Below are 18936 nucleotides of genomic sequence, written 5' to 3' on the forward strand. Positions count from 1 at the left end.
TTTTGCAGAAATAAATAGGTACATAAGATTTATTGAATTACAATCAGTAGAGATTTGTCAGTTTGTATGAACAAAAATTTACTCAATTTAGTTTTATTGTCTTAATAAAACCTACATTTGATTTATTTTACTCTTCAGTTATTGTTCTTATTTCAATTTTAATTAATATATAAGTAATGTGTTGTTAATTGTACTCGTCCCATCTGTTACATTTATTCTAGCCCACCCGTTACAACAAAAAACTTTTTTTCGCAACAGAAATATTAATTATTTAAAAAAAATAACTGAAATGATAAAATCTTCAAACACTGTTGGAGAACCTATAAATAAATTATTTTTCGAATTAAAGCATAGAAATTAGAAAAAAATGTAGATTTCCGTCATGCTGAGGTTGCATTTTTGTCACACACGTTACACATCCTAAATTTAATGCATCTCTGTTTCTAATCAAAATATGTTACTTTTTTTTTTATACTAGATATTTTGAAAAATTGTAGAAAAAGCAAAATAATTTAATTTTTAACAGAATAGCAACACTTTTAAGAGTTCATTTGCCACACTCGTTACATATGGAATGGCTGAAAACCTCTTTTCAGCAAATCTCTAGGAGAGTAATTATGTTTTCCCTAAATGCGGGTTATTTTCTTGAAAGGGAGTTTTCACTTAATGTAAGCAAGAAAGGACTGAGAGTAGAAAGTAAAACATCCTTAGGCCATTTAACTGCATTATAATAATAATAAATTTCTAAATTATAGACATCAGCTCAAAGAATTTGAGTGACCACAAGGGTCCTGAATACAATAAACATGTACAATATAATGTGATTTGATACATTAAAGAAAAAAGAAAGTTAATGGTTGAAGGCAAATATAAGTTGATTAATTGAAATAGAGATGATGATGTAATATTTGAAGAGAATCTTAAGAATATTCTTAATAGGCTACTCATTTAGCCTAATTTACTATTGGCAAATACACATTAACAACGAAATTTCGCGAACACAGAATATGATATTTTCACAAAATCACAATAACATATTTGTAAGTAACGGTAAAGGCATGGAGGTAGAACTTTTCTTTCTTGATCTTGACACTAGAATGAGATAGTGTAGTCACAACCATAATCGACGTACCGCTACTAATGTGATAGGAGGCTGAGTGAATCTCGAGGTAGTTCTGAAAGTTTTGGCAACGAGAAAAATCCGTCACAACCTAAGATTGAAGCCAGGGCCTTCCAGTCCACAGCCAGTTACTTTACTATGTAGCTACCAGGCCCTCTACCTTTAAGCAGACTAGCCTACTATAATTAAAATTAAATTTACGATTTCCTTATGCAAACACCCAATAATATATCTGCAAACTTATTTTCAATCAAAATATAGATGCATACTGGTACTATAGATCACAAATGTTCAGATTAGGTTGCTAAAACAGGTTAAGGTATTCGCAAAATGATTCTTTAAAAATGGAAATCAACTACATTATTTTCATGGCAGTTCTGCAGGACTTTTGAAATAATTAAAAACGGGAATATTAAAACGAGGTTTTACTGTATGTATGTATGGTGCAGTATGGAGAAAGAAAATAATTCATTACCTATTATAGGGTCTTTCAATCTAATAATAATTTTGAACATGTAGGCACAGACAGAACGGGATTAACCTTAAGCACTACCACCCAAACAGGTATTCTGTGCACAGTAATGGAATGAGTTGTTGTCGATTGTGCTTCTTGGTTAAGTTGGTTTCACTATCTGTAACACCACTTATTTCTCTCTAGCCAAGAAGTCCGAAGACCATGCCTCTGCCATACCACCGAGATCTATCTGAGTCATCCAGTTCCCCACTCAGAATTTGGAACATCCATTACTTTGTAGAACTCTGAGTCATGTAGAACCTACCACCACTGCCAACTACCAACCTAAAGATAAACCACGAGGAACACATTTCTTGTAGATGGTCATAAACTCATAAAACACCTACAAATATAAGAAAGTGCCCTGTTTTTCAAAATGAAGACAATAATGAAAGAGAAATTATGGACAGTAGTTACTGGTTAAATGAAATGGTAAAAACAAGAAAAATCCTAATAACTTGGTTTTGTCTATCACAAATACAACTCTGCCATCAGGGTATTTGAACTCTGGTCTGCACTTGTATGCCAGTGCTCTGTCAACTAATCTACCAAGGCAGCTTCAAACAAGCATTATTCTTTGTCTCTCACACTCATCACGATGAGACACAAGCAGCTTAAGACGTACGTATGGAATATAAGACTATAAAAAAATTCTGCACTGTATCAGGAATACACTTGCACATAGAATACGTCACCCAGTTTCGGAACTGTAGGCCTAACCAGTTGTGTTGGTTTGAATATTTAATCTTTCTTCCAGTTTAAAAACTGACGGTGTGGGTCTATGATAAGAGAAGTAATTAATGAAAAGACATGCAATATATTAGACTATTCTCTTCATATGAAGTGACATTCTGAAATTAGCCCTAGCTCACAACAAATTTTTCACTATGGTTCACTCAAAGGGTACTGGTACGTATTTATTATCACTTTAATATTACAAAACTCGCGATTACAAATCAAATGAATGATCGCACAGGTCTGTAGCTGCTCTCAATGCAAATATATTATTGACAGAGCTTGCATGGCATGGATAATTTTATACACAACTTAGGCGTCCTTATGCCTGTAGCAAGGGGAGGTGGCATCATTGGGCGTGGTCACACAAGTTACCTACATTGTTTCAAGCATTCGGTTGTGGCTAGGTTGTGTTCTTACAGTAAGCATTTGAAATTCTGCCATTTTTTCCTTCACCATAGATCCCATACATAATTGGTGCAGGGAAAGACATAAATTCTATCTACCTCAAAACATAGCATTGTGCAACAAGACAACTAATAAAAGAGTAAATATATATTTTAAAATGTCATTCAAAAGTCAGGACATATTTGAAATTCCTGAAACTTAATTAAAAATAAAGTTCGCTTAACTACCATTTCATCCTCAAAATGTGAGGATCTAATGTTATACTTCTTTTCGATTTATTATTAGTACATAATCTTCTGTAAATTCATTTAGACATCAAAATTCAAGTATGAGTCAGAATCAATACATACTGTGTAAACACAGACTACAAATAAGCAATAACCGAGAGTGATTTGAAAGGGGTCTGTGGAACCAAGGTTGTTTTTGTATGAAAAATCTCTTCTTGGTGACGCATAAGTTTGCCCGTCAAAAAAGAAGAGGGCCGTTAGAATTATCTTCTGATTCGAACTTAAATGTCGTGTTTCCTACATTGTTCCTGTTTCAGTCTTAGTTGCATGCAACGCACATATATCGCAATATGTTTCCCAAATTGCAATAAAACACTTCATGCCATTTGCATCAGCATATTTGTGTGACATTAAATTCTCTGCTCTGATCTTCTTGAAGAACAAATATAGAACTAAACTTGATTATCTAGACTTACGACTGATCTACAATAGCTAGACTTTGCAGAGCAACATCAATCACTCCACTGATAACCTTATGGTAAGTCTAAGAACTTGTTTAATTTTTCACAGCAAAGACATCAATCATCCCACTGATAACCTTAAGATAAGTCTAAAAAGAATGGTTTAATTTCTTATGGCAAGGACATGATATAACGTAAAATTACTTCGTAATTATGTATTTTCAGATTATATTGGATGCTAAAACTGAAATTTAATATCGTCAATTTATTAAGATGTTTAATTCACAACATTATGCAAATATTGAATGTGTAGAGCATGATTACTAGTCTAAATTATACAAAACAATTTGGGGGTCCAACAAAATGAAATATGAGTTTCAAAGGATCTGTGACACTCAAAAAGTTGGAAACAACCACGATAAGGTAATACAATAAAATTGAAGTTTTTTTTTTTTTTTAAAGAAAAGAAAAATGCCATGTATGGTGGGTCCCTATCACCACGGCATGGCGCGTCCTCAGGTTGCGGATAGAGGAGATGGCCTCCAGATATGGAGGGTAGCTGCGAATATATTGAATAAGCAGTCGTGGACAGCCGATAAGGGGTGGTCCTCCAGCTTGGGGATTGGGAGAAGGGCTAACAACCCATCACCGTAAAAAACAGCTTGTTACGAATCCCTACAATAAATAACAAACGATTAGGGAAAACACGGAAATTTTACTTGAAGCAAGTCAAGTGATCGGTTTGGAAGTAAATCCCAAAAAGACAAAGTATACGATTATGTCTCGTGACCAGAATATTGTACGAAATGGAAATATAAAAATTGGAGATTTATCCTTCGAAGAGGTGGAAAAATTCAAATATCTTGGAGTAACAATAACAAATATAAATGACACTCGGGAGGAAATTAAACGCAGAATAAATATGGGAAATGCGTGTTATTATTCGGTTGAGAAGCTCTTATCATCCAGTCTGCTGTCCAAAAATCTGAAAGAATTTCTAAAACAATTATATTACCGGTTCTTCTGTATGGTTGTGAAACTTGAACTCTCACTTTGAGAGAGGAACATAGATTAAGGGTGTTTGAGAATAAGGTGCTTAGGAAAATATTTGGGGCTAAGCGGGATGAAGTTACAGGAGAATGGAGAAAGTTACACAACACAGAACTGCACATATTGTATTCTTCACCTGACATAATTAGGAACTTAAAATCCAGACGTTTGAGATGGGCAGGGCATGTAGCATGTATGGGCGAATCCAGAAATACATATAGAGTGTTAGTTGGGAGACCGGAGGGAAAAGACCTTTAGGGAGGCCGAGACGTAGATGGGAGGATAATATTAAAATGGATTTGAGGGAGGTGGGGTATGATGATAGAGACTGGATTAATCTTGCACAGGATAGGGACCGATGGCAGGCTTATGTGAGGGCGGCAATGAACCTTCGGGTTCCTTAAAAGCCATTTGTAAGTAAGTAAAGAAAAGAAAAAGGACCATAGTCCAAAAAATGCAAATTTGAGACATTAAGCATATGGTGAGCGCATTGTAGCAGCCATCTACTGAATTAGTTGTTAGTGAAAAAAAAAAAGTCCTATGTTATAGGAGTGGAAATTTTCAGTGGTTTTCATAAAACAACCATAGCGAAAACAGCCATTGTCCAGGACGATGGTAGCATTTACAAATATTCCATTCATATCATCTTGAAAAATTCATCCATACAATTGAGGGGTTTGGGAGAAAAACCAGGCAGCACCAATTTTTTTCATTTTTGAGTTATTTATGCACAGAGGACAAAAAAATATGCTCCATGGTTTGGTCGAAGAACCAAGTAGTTCCAAGAACTACATTCACAGTTATAATGCATTTTGGACCTGCCTCTTCTGTACATGCTTTTTGTTTGGCGGTACGTTTTTCTTCATTATCTCGAATTGGAACTGCCTGGTTTTTCCCCCAAACCCCTCAATTTTAAACTGTAGTAGAGTGCCAGTACTGCTTCTTATGTACGAGTATGCGGCAAAATTCATCTCAGAGAAAAATACTTCAGCACGTGAATTGCTGTATTAGTTATGGAGTCATCTCTAGGTGCAGAAGTAACCCATGAAAGAAAAGTAAGCAACAAAAGAAGAAGAAACAGGATATAATAAAGATGAAGAAGATTAAAGTAGAGGCACACTGCAGCCACAGCAGAGTATTTTTTCTTAAAACAACCATTTTACACAGTTGCCTACATTTACACATGTAGGCCTATTTCTATGAGGCAATTTAAGTTATAAATGTACTTCAGTTTTTCCAAGTTTCTACAACACCTTAAGAAATGGTATGATGAATTTCATAGGTACTTGAAGTGTCAACAACGCCTATGCCAGATAGTTTTTTGTTTCTGCTGAAAATTTATGTTCTTGGACAATGAATGGTTGATATTCCAAAAATCTCTTCAATTGGAGAACTGTTAGAAAATTTGCCGTCTATTAATTTAATGTTCACTCTAATAATTAGCTACGGTAGCTTTCAACCATGCTGTTATGGTTACGATCAAAAAATATCAGTATGCATAGGTACCTACTGCATCAAATCTCTTTAAAACTTAACAGCTACTCACTGGACTAAGGTCCCATGTTACTCTGTGGAAAAAGTCACAAAAAATAAAACAATAAACAACATATATAGGCTACGGATACTAACACACAAGTACTCACCAATTCCTGTGGAAATAAATATATGGCAAGTAAAATAAAGCAGTTTTACACATACCGGTAACATTATACTTGAATTGGAGGGACGCAGAAGTACATATAAAAACTCTCCAACTACTAGAAACTGATAACATGAAACAAAAACTTTATCACTGGCCTTTATACAGTCCGATGGCTTCATGTCTTCACTCCACTGGGTTCCAGCAATCCGTTAATCCAAACAGTAGGCACACGATATATACACAAATTTTACACGCGACGTGATGGGGAATGATTATCACAACATGCCTGTCTGTTTCACTTTAGATACAATAAATCTAATTCTCTCTCTCACTGACCTAGCATATTTGCCTGTCACGTATCTTAATACATTTGCCTGTCTTAACATCTCTCCAACCCAATCCACTTATGTATCTGTCTCATCTAACTTGACACACTTCAGTATAGCTACAGTTTATTTATAATTACTATTGAAGAATGGGCCTAATAATTTGAACCCATACTGTCAATGTAGACATAGTTTATAACAGTGTTCTTCAGAGGCTACACAACAATTGAAACTAAACTGTGTTGTCGTAAATTACTAAATTATAAATAAGTGGCGAGAAACAGGTTCTATTTATATGAGCCATATCCATAGCTAGTCATATGTACATATTGAATAAATACACAAAATTTTAAAATAACTTTCTATCTATGTAGCTGTGAAGTAGCCTATGTAGAGTGATTTTTTTATTCATGGCACCACTTAGTTTCTTTGGATTTACGCAGGTGTGCAGTTTTTAGTGAATTTATGATACTCCTGTGATAGAAGGTTTGTAGAGTCAGCAGCTGAATGCAAAAACTGATATTTATTGTAAAATAGTATTACATCAGTGGCGAGTCTATTGCTACAACCCAGTTGGCATTCTGCCAACATTTCAATATCTATCTGTAATGGACCCAACAAAAAGGTAATGTTTATTTTTTTTTATCCCCTTATGTTTGTATTATCATCTTTTCTATTCTTTTTTCAAAAGTTCACTGAATGCCCTAGCAAAGGAAGGAGTCTCTCTTTAGCATTTGGGGTGAGTGGTTGATTAAGCTGAATTTTATAAGGATAACCTGACAGCATCAGTAGATTTTCCGTGCAATACTGTATGACATACTATACTCATCTCCTGTGAAAGTGTATCGGTACGTAAACTCTTCTTTGGACTTCACAGCCTATGTTGCTGAGTTTCCTCCACCCTTTTTGGAGTTCTCATTTCCATGCATACAAAACCATACCAGTTCCCTCAAACTGATGAACTTATCTCAACACTATCTTCTTAATGAATCCATTACATACAAAAGTTGACGATATGTTCTTTGGATAGGGGTAGTAACAACAGAATTGACAATGATGTAATACTGTTTCACAATAAAAGCCTACTATTCAATGTTGTATGCTCAATTTGTGCTTGCATGACTGTATAAATTTTTTGTTAATGTTCTTGAAATATTAGTAAAATTGTATCAGCTTCTTTTGTTTCTGGCTAAGTGGAAGAGAAGGCCTGATGGCCTTAACTTCGCCAGAATAAATATATTATTATTATTATTATTATTATTATTATTATTATTATTATTCAATTTTTTCTGTCAGCTGCATCTGACTCTATGAACCTTCATCATTCTATCATAGGAGTATCACACATTCACCAACGTCTAAGCAAACAAATAAATAAATAAAAATACGGGATAGTGTCATGAATAGGGACGTACTTTGCCCCAGGAGGCTACAAGGTTAAGTATTACTGAAGTTTTTACTGTAGCCGATGACGTGCATGCTTCTAGCAAGTGAGGTACTTCTGTTTGTTCACGCGACTCCTGTTGATCAAGTTTGGCAGAACAAACCACAGACCACTTTAACAATAATTATACTAATATTTACAATTTATATTATTTACACTATGTACACTAAAATACGCAATTTTTACTATTTACACTATGATAAAGAATGTACGCCTCCATTGATCAAACATTATATACACTATTATGTACAGTGTTGTGTAATGTAATGCAAGGTAATTTATTTCATAATACTATAGTCTACTTATTTTGTAATTAGTGTATAAAGGGCTTCAGACATATACTACTTTCAAAAGCTGATTGTTAAAAGGACTGCTTTTCGTCTCTAGGTATAATAAGATCTTTCGTCAAATATAACTTTTGTAGAAAGCCAATGATTTTTATTTTTAATATAAATATTAATAGTCCTTCAATATTAAAAAACATTTTTTGATACAAATTGTCTTATTTAATACTAAATTGTAATTGTTTAACTCTTGGATTTACAAGTAACTAAACACATCTACACTTTGCTGTTATTATTATTATTATTATTATTATTATTATTATTGGGTTATTATTGTTATCATTTCATTGTTTTCTGTGTTGATGTTATTTATATTTGCTATGTATTTTTATACTAGGTGTGTATAATTTAAATTATAGGAAAGATCACCGTAGTATCAGTCTATATCACTATAATGAACTGTAAACAGTCTATGAGGTCTAATTTTTAATCATGAATAGAACGTCAACTGCACACAGGTGAGCACATTATAAAAGGTAAATTCGATTAATACAGATTTTTCTAATTTGCTATCAAATCTCAGAGCCAACAGATACAAGATACATTTGAAAACAAGATGGTAATCTTCATGGCGAATAGAATCTACAAACTAAGCCGTAAGAATTCAAGAGCATTTTTTTCTAACTGCGAAAATAGCCTATTCATAAAAATATACTAAATAACGTTCTTTTAAAGAAATGTTTCATGCAGTAAAACGTTTATGGTACACGTTTTAATATGTTTATAGCAATGTTAACAGGAATAATGTTTTGTCATGGGAATGAATTAACTACGCAGTTTGGTGCTGTCAAGTTACTTCAAATTACCCGAAAAAATATTTTTGTGATGTGTTAAATATGTAGAATTATATCTCCACAAAGTTATAGTTGATAAAAACCGACACTGCAAAACAATAATATTAAAATGTTACCCTATTTATTGAAGAAGAGATGAAATCAACAGGTGCTACAAAATCATGTTCGAAACGAAAGAGAACCGGAAGCAGACTACAAAAAAAGTATGAATTTAAATAAAGCCTAACATTTTGAACTGATACCAGATATTCACTTAAATAAAGGTATAATATTATGGTATAATTTTGCTGAAATAAAAGGAAGATTCATTATTACATTTAAATAAACCTATTAATTATAATAGAGGATTATTTTGCGACTAATTGTTACCGGCGGATTGATATTATATTCACACATTGTTAAAGTCGACCTTCACTAATCACAGTACACCCCACAGTCTATGGTACAGTGTATACTAATCGTTATAGTATCGAGACTTATGAAATATATACATGTCAAACAACGATTAATCTAAATTACCTCAGTACATGAAACTGTTAAATTAATATTTCATTTTTTGTGCCGTATTGTATAATATATCATAACGTAAGACGTATGAAAGTTGCACAAAATATCAGGGGCGGCCGGTATTTAGGGGCCACCAGGGCCGTGCCCCGCCAATGTTTCGTCCCCATAATTTTTTTTCGCATTTAAAATACATCAATTTTGTTTAAGACAGTGTACTGGATTCATAATTTTTTCAGTAAATTTGATCACATTACGCGATGTGTGTCAGTAAAACGTATGACACTAAAGATTATGAGCTTGGGCCCGCATCAAAGGGCCCCACAACTTGAATCACTTTTGCGCTCAACTGCCATGGTGCCTGGCATGCTATGTCGCATTCGCTACCGACGGAAATTCACGAAGTGTTACGAAGTTACCGTTAAGAGTATGCTTCGTTGGGGCACGTCCAAGCTGGCCCACCTGACAGACGGAAGTAATTGTCACAGATATTTGTTCCGTGAACAAACGCACGGCTAACGGTCTGAGCAAGGTTCTAAAACAAAATCTACAACCTTCCAATTTAGAAAATAAACTCATAGCTCAAGCATATGATGGTGCTGCAGTAATGAGTGAAAACCAGTGTGGGGTCCAGATTTTGACGCAGAAAACATTTCCTTATGCGAAATTTGTTCACTGCTACGCCCACCAACTTAATTTAGTTATAAAAATATATGTTCAAAACGCATTAAATCAGTAAAATTGTTTTTTGCAATATTACTGCATTCATAGCATTCTTCTCCACTTCACCTAACGCAGTGACCTACTGCGATCTGTGTGCAGTAAGCACATACCAACCATTTCAGCAATACGATGGAACCAGCGAATAGGGATTATAAAGAATGGACACTTCGCGTCGGTACCTTTGATGTAGCCGGACCGATTTCAATGACCTTCAAGCCAGCTAGAGCGTCAGATTCTGCTTTCTCCCTAGAGTTGGCGCTGACATCACACCAGATAGCAGTCGACACAGCGGAAATATAACACATACAATTAATACATCTAGGTACATTATGTACTCAAATAAAATAAATTGGATCCATAAAATAATAAATCCTTCATTAACTGTAATGTCTAGACTCTAGAGTTCCTTTATAATGAGAGTTCAGACGTTGACCCCAACAACAATTAAAATATGTAATGATTTGATAGCGCTGAAAATGGAAAAACAAAACTTTTACGAGAAGTAAAACCATATACCTATATTATATTATATACAAATATTAAACGAATTCGATACTTAATTTTATAATGTATTATATTATTTTATAATATAATTTATGATATCTGAAATATAAAATATTATTATTACAACTAGTCTGTCACTGAGAAATAAGGAAAAGCTGTTAACTTGAATTTATTTGAAGCAAAGCGTTACTGGATTATGCAATAAGGTAGGCGATGTTTGGATCCTGTGCCTTAATTCTATTCTCAATTATTATCTTAGCGTATGCTCGATTACACTACCTCTAGCGCTTGAAAGTGGAACTAGCCGCTGGCGCACAGATAAACAAAACACAGGAAAATTCGCTCAGTGTCCATTCTTTATAATCCCTATTCGCTTATGGAACTTTCAACCCCGAGTTGTATCCTCCATTAAAGGAAATAAAGCGGAGCTATTGAAATGCTTCGAAAGGATTGAAGAGGGAGATGACTCAAATGGAATGATATAACAGTGAGAGAAGCTTTTGGCCTAAAAAAAACTTGTTAAATAATAATAATGAATTTTTGTTTTTCTAAATTTATTTTATGACTTAATGAAATAAGTTGATATATTATACAATATAATACAGATGCAAACTGCAAATAGATTGAGAATATCTGACGCATTACAACATTTTGAGTCAATTGTAATGGAAATAAGAGAGAACACTAACAGATATGAAATAAATGTCGATGATGAAGAATGTTCGTTTCCTCCATGAGAAAGGTTGAAACTCAGTAGGCAAGTAAACTTGTCAGCAGATGCCAAAGAAATATGCGATGTCATTATCAACCAATTCAATTACGTTTCCTGCAATCACATATATTGGGAGCTTTAATATGCTTGAGCCAAAGAAATTTACTTAATATACAGATAAGTTCCCCACCGACTTGGCTAATATTTTCGTAAAAAATTACTGTCATTTAATTTCGAAAGAAATTCATTTGTTTCAACAGCTGTGTCAGAATGGAGTTTTCTGCAGAAAAATGTTCAAATTCATATCCCAATGCACTATTCTCTGCTTCTACAGCTAATTATAGCCCTGCTAATAGTAAACCCAAAATTGCAGAGCCAGAAGAATTTTCTTCTGAATTTGCCTCTGCTACTGCTATATATTTCAAATGTTTCTTTTGGGTATGCCAAAAATAACAGTGTCCTGCTAGAAATTAGATACGTAGGCTTAAACGCTGTTCTAAAAGAGTACATTTTGCTAAAGTTTGTAAAAGTACTCCTAGATCTGCTGTACAATCATCAGCCATAACTAATTTATTATAATGACTTAGTTATGGCTTCTGTTACTGCTGCTTCACCACCTTATCTCTGAGACCATCATGAAAGTAAAAATAAGTAAAATATAAGCAGAAGCTTTAATCGATACTGGAAATTGTGAGACTTTTATTAGTGAAAAATTAGTAAATAAATTAGGAATACCAACTTTTGCTGTACGAGATGAAGTTACTATGGCCACTACTTCACTTATTTCACAAATAAATAAATCTTGAAATACAAAAGAGCATATTGTAAGAGCATCACTGGTGTGCTGGAAATTTATCCCATAGAAGTTATTTTACATGCCAGTAAATCTACTGACAAGAACCTGTCGCATTTAAGTATGCATTTACGCATACTTAAATGCCATCAACCTGAGCTAGGATCGAACCCACAATCTCGAGCACAGAGGGTCAGCACTATACCGACTGTGGTACCTAGTCCGACGTTCTTATTAATCTTTGTGCAGATTCACAATAATGGACAAGACATTCTTCATCAATCTCTGGTGAAAGATTTTTGATCAGTTACCTATAAGATGGAAATGTCTTTCAATTGAGTACTGTCTCCATTTCTGAATAGCTTCTACAATGGCATCCTTCACAATAGCTGAAAGTCACTGATCAGATTTTCACCAATGGCACCACACAATCTTTTGGATAATTCTGAAGAAGCAACTTCTATGATTCAATGAGTGTCCCCAGTCATCTACAGAAGCACTTCGTTGCACAAATAGAGAGATAAAAACCCCAGAGCACTTAAATGACTATGTTACATACAGGGGCGTATTTTGCGGGCTACCGGGGCTACCGGCGGTAGCCCAAGGAAATTACAAAAGAAAAAGTTTATAATATAACATAATGTAATAATTTTGTATTATTAGTTTTACCATAGTAATTAAAATTAAAGTAATTGTTAGATATATTTTGTGTAATAATAGGGTCAGCGGTAGCCCAAACCCTTTAACCAGTATACGCCACTGGTTACATACTCGTAAAATATTAACAATGAATGGTGAGGACGAATCTGGGAAAATAAAGTAGGCCTACTTAGCAACCTGTATAGTCACTTGTTTGTTACTTAGTTACTTGGATACTGTGAGAAAAGTTTGTAAATGCTACATAAAAAGTACGAGTACCTATGTAGAGTTTTTTTGTATAAATTACTGTAAGTGATTTGAGAATAAATCTTGTAAAGTATTGGGAAGTCTTGAAAAGTCTTATGAAGCATTGAATTTGACGAAAATTTGGTCGTGTACAAGCAGCTTGAGGAAAGATTGCACATAATAATTTAATTATCATATTGTTGTTTACAACGTTGCTAAGATACAAGTCAGCTTTAAACAAGACTATAGCGGTTTCAGAATAAGAAGGCATATGTCCTAAGCCAATTGAGTGCTAGCAACAGTTCGACGTTGTCACACAGTGCACGGTGCACGAGACGTGGAAGACAGAGACAACAGATAAGGACAGAACATATCAGTTGCAGCTCTCTCGCTGCGCGACCGGGTCGAGACCTGTTTCTTCATTGTGTGTAATGTTTAAATATAATTACTCTTACTGAAGTAATTCTCATCTCAATTTTTATTACTTCTTCGCTTCATAGATCAGTAGCTCTTGGAGTCAATGACTTGCGAAATAAAGTGAGAGATATGTAGAACTTTACTTTGCTAATGTCAGAGAAAGAATGTTTTAATTCTTACTCAGACTTCCTTGTACAGCAAAGCTGAATTTATTATTGTTTATTTCTCCAGAGGAAAGATAAGGTACAGTTTGTTTGTAGGGGCAGCCTAAGAATCTAGCGATAACAAAACGAAAACATATCTGTAGATACGTAATTTAGTATTGAAGTTGGAAAGTATTTTATTTTTCCTCCGTTAAATGAAGCCTATATAATTTAATTTAATTCTCTAGCTTATACATGTACCTAGGGGTCCAGGGTTCTACATTCTGGTTACGAATCTGGCTATAATGCAACGTAATCAAAATGTGTGTTCATACATAATTCAGTACTCATACTGGAACTGTAGATTATTTTATTTTTCTCTGATAAACTAAGTCTATCTAATTTTATTTTATCATATAATTTTTACATATCTAGAGGTCCAGTGTTCCATATTCTGGCTAAGAATCCGGCTGTAAGAATATAAGCATATCTGTTCATATGTAGGCCTAATTCAGTACTTATATTGAAACTGACGATTACTTCCTTTTACTTTATTAAATCAAGCCTATCTAAGTTAATTTAATCCTCTAGCTTATACCTACCTAGAAGTCCAGGATTCTATGTTCTATCACTCTGGCCTGTGGCAATATAAACCTACGAGTGAAGGTAGTTGTATAGAAGCGAATATGAAAACCGTAATCCAATAATATCGTTAATATATTGAAGATAAAATTGTATATTAGAAAAAATCGTATAAAGTGTAATATATATAACGAAAAGTTTTTAAAATAAAAATTGAGTTTTGGAATTATAAAATCTCCTCGTTCCTAGCATGCTTGTATTTATTTTAAAAGTGAAATGTAGTTAATGTGCTTCATTTTATAAAGTTTTCTAATGCTCTTAAGGAAGTGTTGTTAATGCTCTTCGTATAATTCATGGAAAAAGAGGCAGGAGTGTTTATGTTTATAATATCATCCAAATATATCATGTTTATGCAATATTTCGTCTTATACCATGTATAATATTCCAATGAAAAGTGAAAATCGTATCTATGATTATTCTCAGCTTTCTTCTTCTTTCCACGTTCTATTACAATGGCACTGCTAACACATACTACTAATGTACGGTATTTAAAATATCGTACGATGAAGTAATACACGGTTCTGAAAATTGTACAAATAATTAACACGTTTGTTTTGCGTTATTTTCCAGGAGAGGTAAATTCAAGTATACCACCTATTTTAATTGTCTCTTTGTCCTGTCCGAGAATATGAGATAACGTATGCACTTCTAAACCACACGTCTCTGCAGTCAGATTCTTTGTTTGTGAAGAACTGACAAGCACTGTTGCGTATAACAGATGAAACACCAGAGCCAATTGCAATCCCTTCAAGAGACATTGTTACGGTAAGTTACGCATCACACAAGAGAAAACAGTCCACATCTGAATTTTAAAATAAACAGATTCTATCTTCGTTTACAGAGACGGAATTCAGAGCAAAATATGTTGTATGCTGTAGGTTTGATATCTCTGTTTAGTCTTAAAGCGGTAACACGCGAACCAGTTGACATACAATTGCCATTCTTGTACTGTTGGATTCAGAATTCGGAGCTCTATCGAATGCCATAGCTTAAAAAGCATTCCTAGCCATAAGTATTGTGCGCGCAAGAAAGAAACTAATACGCGACGCTTCAGCGAGACTTGGCGACGATTTAACTAGGCAACACCGCTTCACTGTCACTGGCTAGTCGACATAGACCGGCCTGAACTAGCTCCGCCTTATATGCCTTCTTATTCTGAAAGCGCTTTAACTTCATGGGCTAGTGGTCAGAGCTTCTGACTACAGTTCATGAGGTGCCGGATTCGATTCTCGGTTAGAACACAGAAATTTTTCCTTAAATGGGAATGTTTCTGTGTTCGTCCATAGTCTGGAAATTAGGTTAAGCTTAAGTTTAAAACCTCTCTGGCACTTCATAATCATCCTATAGGCACCGTGCATGGGTCTGGAAATCGTACTGGTGGCGCCGCGCAGTGTCTCAATTCGTAATTAACTACAGGCTAGCATTCATTCACTAGTCATGTGTGATACAGAAATTACATGCGGCTTTCTGCTGATAAAAGTTGTAATATTAGTAAGAATAGGTTCGTTCATTCATAGTGTTCTGCCCAAGGGCAGGTCTTTCACTGCAAACCCAGCATTCTACAGTCTTTAATTATTTAATAGACGCAGTCGAAAGTTCAGTAGGCCCTACTACTAGAAGAGTGTAAAAATGTAACTACAGAGTTCCTGAAATATTAGTGTAGTCGTTTGGCATTTAAATTAGATTTCAGACCATTGAACGAGGGAGGAATAGTCGTATTACGAAAACAATGATATATTTATGATGTCATGACGTGTGTAATATTTATATGTGTATAATATATCTACAAATTACGTATTATAATGCGTTTTCTAAAAGTAGACATTTTTATGTTATGTTTTATTTAACGACGCTCGAAACTGCCGAGTAGTTTCGACTTCTTCGGCTGTTAATCTGTTATCATGCAGATACGGTGAAGTAACAACAATGGTCACGGAGAGGTTTATTTTTATTCCGGGAAAACCTGACTTCATCACCACCTTCTAATAGAGTAAATAATCCGCAATCAGCTGTTATGAATGTGTCACTCGATCTGCCACCGTAGCATTTATGTAGATTTCAAGGCCACTATTTGTTCACGTTACGTGGCTGTTCCACTTTAACTTCAGTACAATCAGTTGTCACTCTGCATTTTGGGTAGTCTACTTTCTTTGCAATATTGCGGGCATTGTTTCCTGAATACTTTTTCTGCTAGGCCAAAACACAAAACTACAGTAACAAACAGCATTAAAGTGGTGGTAAAAATACATCATAATTATAGTTGTACGATGACCTCCTAACATCACCGTCACAGCAGAATACGACAATCCAGTTTTCAATTTAATGTGGAAATATGAGTAGACTATTTTCTTCACTAATCTTACTATATGATTGTGTTTCAATTGGCAGCAATTTTAACAATATATTCAAAACCACAAATGTCACTCCCATTAAGTCTGGTAGATCTGTCTCATCTCTTTTTGAAGAATAATCTTGGAAACCTTGCATTTCATTATCATCTGTTCCTGAACTCTTGTCATTAACATTTTTCTTATGTGACTTCAGTTCGGGATATATTGGAATAGACACTTGAGTAGAGAATTCTCACAATTCAATTGTGAAAGAAAAACCAAAATCACTAAGAATAGTTTCATTTACTTCTTCCTACGGCTGACTACTTCATTTTTCGAAATAACACTTAGCATTCACCTTCCATAATAGTTAAATGTTCATCTTTTCTTCTTCTTTTTGCGTCTCTTTCATACATTTTCTAAGCTAGTTGAGATGAAGCAACTTTTTCTTGTAGTCTTGTGGAAAAATACTGGGAACGATATGCTGGTTTTGGAAGTGTCCTGATCTCGTTCCCAATAAAGTGAATACTGCAAATTCTTGTTGTGGGTGTTTCCCAAGGTGAACCATCAGCACTTGAAGTCAAGAATTAAATATCGATATGAATACATTTAAAAATAAATATATATTATTGTTTCTAATATTATACATAATATATGTAAAGAACTCGGTAATTATGTACTACGTTTTTTTTAATATAATAGCACATACAACATTGAAATTTAAATTATAAATTCCCGTCATTGTTGACTTAATGGTTATTTACAAACATAATATAACATATAGATTCTATTTTTTTACATTAGTATATAATAATACTATGATTATTTACAAGCAGTGTAGCCTACTTACTTTCGTCTGCGTAGACTACTGCTTGGATCCACAATTTAACATTGTTCCGCTTCAGTTTTCTGTTTTGGGAATGAATATTCCTATAAGCATTACTGCACCAAAGAACACAGCAATTTGTGTTACCTTTCCGCTTTTTAGGATTATCCATATTTCTAATCATTTAACCTGAGACGTTAAAGTACATTCATAAGTTTCAAGCATAACTCTATCGCTGCTGTCCTGCAGTTAGTAACAACAGTCGCCGCCAGAGGAGCTTGCACGGTGCCTATAATACCAACATCATTGGGGCAGCGTAACTCCACCTTCCAGGCGCCCCAACCTCAGAAGTGGGTTACAAATAAGCCATTGCCTGGAGAGACCAGAAATGTCAAATGAAACCTGGTGACATTGGATAAAAAAAAAAATGCTTTAAACAAATATATTATGAGGTATACTGTTTATCAGCGACAGCTATGAGTAAGTGCAAGAATTACCCACTTACTATATGAGAAGTGTACGCAAACAGATGATTGTCACAAACGTAAAACGTATATTTAAATTCAAAAGACATTAAGATAGCATAATTAAAGTGACATGTTGTCCATTATGTTGGACACAAGGTCAGTGACAAAATAGTGTAAAACATAGGAAAATTTGCTGGCCTTCTATGCCCAAGGTTGCGGGCTCGATGCCGGGCCAGGTCAATGGCATTTAAGTGTGCTTAAATGTGACAGGCTCATGTCAGTAGATTTACTGGCATGTAAAAGAACTCCTGCGGGACAAAATTCCGGCACATCCAGCGACGCTGATATAACCTCTGCAGTTGCGAGCGTCGTTAAATAAAACATAACATTTAGGACAATTTCTTCTCATTCCTTATTCCAATATGATGATGATAATAATAATAGTTATTGTATTACACAGTTTTATATAAATGAGAAGTCTGCTTTGCTATTCAATGAACACCGGTAGTATAAATAGTAGAACATGTTTATGGACATCTAGGGAAGGTGTAATCAAAGCAGGGAGAAATAGTGAGCTAGCAGCAAGAAAACTATAACAGAGCCCTCTTGGCCAGCAGACGACAACACAAATAGTCTATGAACTTCTGGTCAGCAGACACATATTAAATAAATTATGGGTAAATGTATGATTCATGGAATATTGGTCCTGATAGGTTAAACTTGATTTCTACATTTTCCATAGGTACCTAATTTCATCAGCATAATCTACAAGGAAACAAAGAAGTGTTCGAATGATATATGTACTTTAAGTCTTTGTTATTTGACTATACTTTAGGCCAGAGGTCGGCAAATGTATTAATGTATTACATTTAGAACTTGTAGTATGCGGCTTCTCAATCCCCATTCTCTAGTTCACCTGTACTGG

This window comes from Periplaneta americana, chromosome 6 (genome assembly GCF_040183065.1).
Source record: "Periplaneta americana isolate PAMFEO1 chromosome 6, P.americana_PAMFEO1_priV1, whole genome shotgun sequence".
Taxonomy (NCBI): domain Eukaryota; kingdom Metazoa; phylum Arthropoda; class Insecta; order Blattodea; family Blattidae; genus Periplaneta; species Periplaneta americana.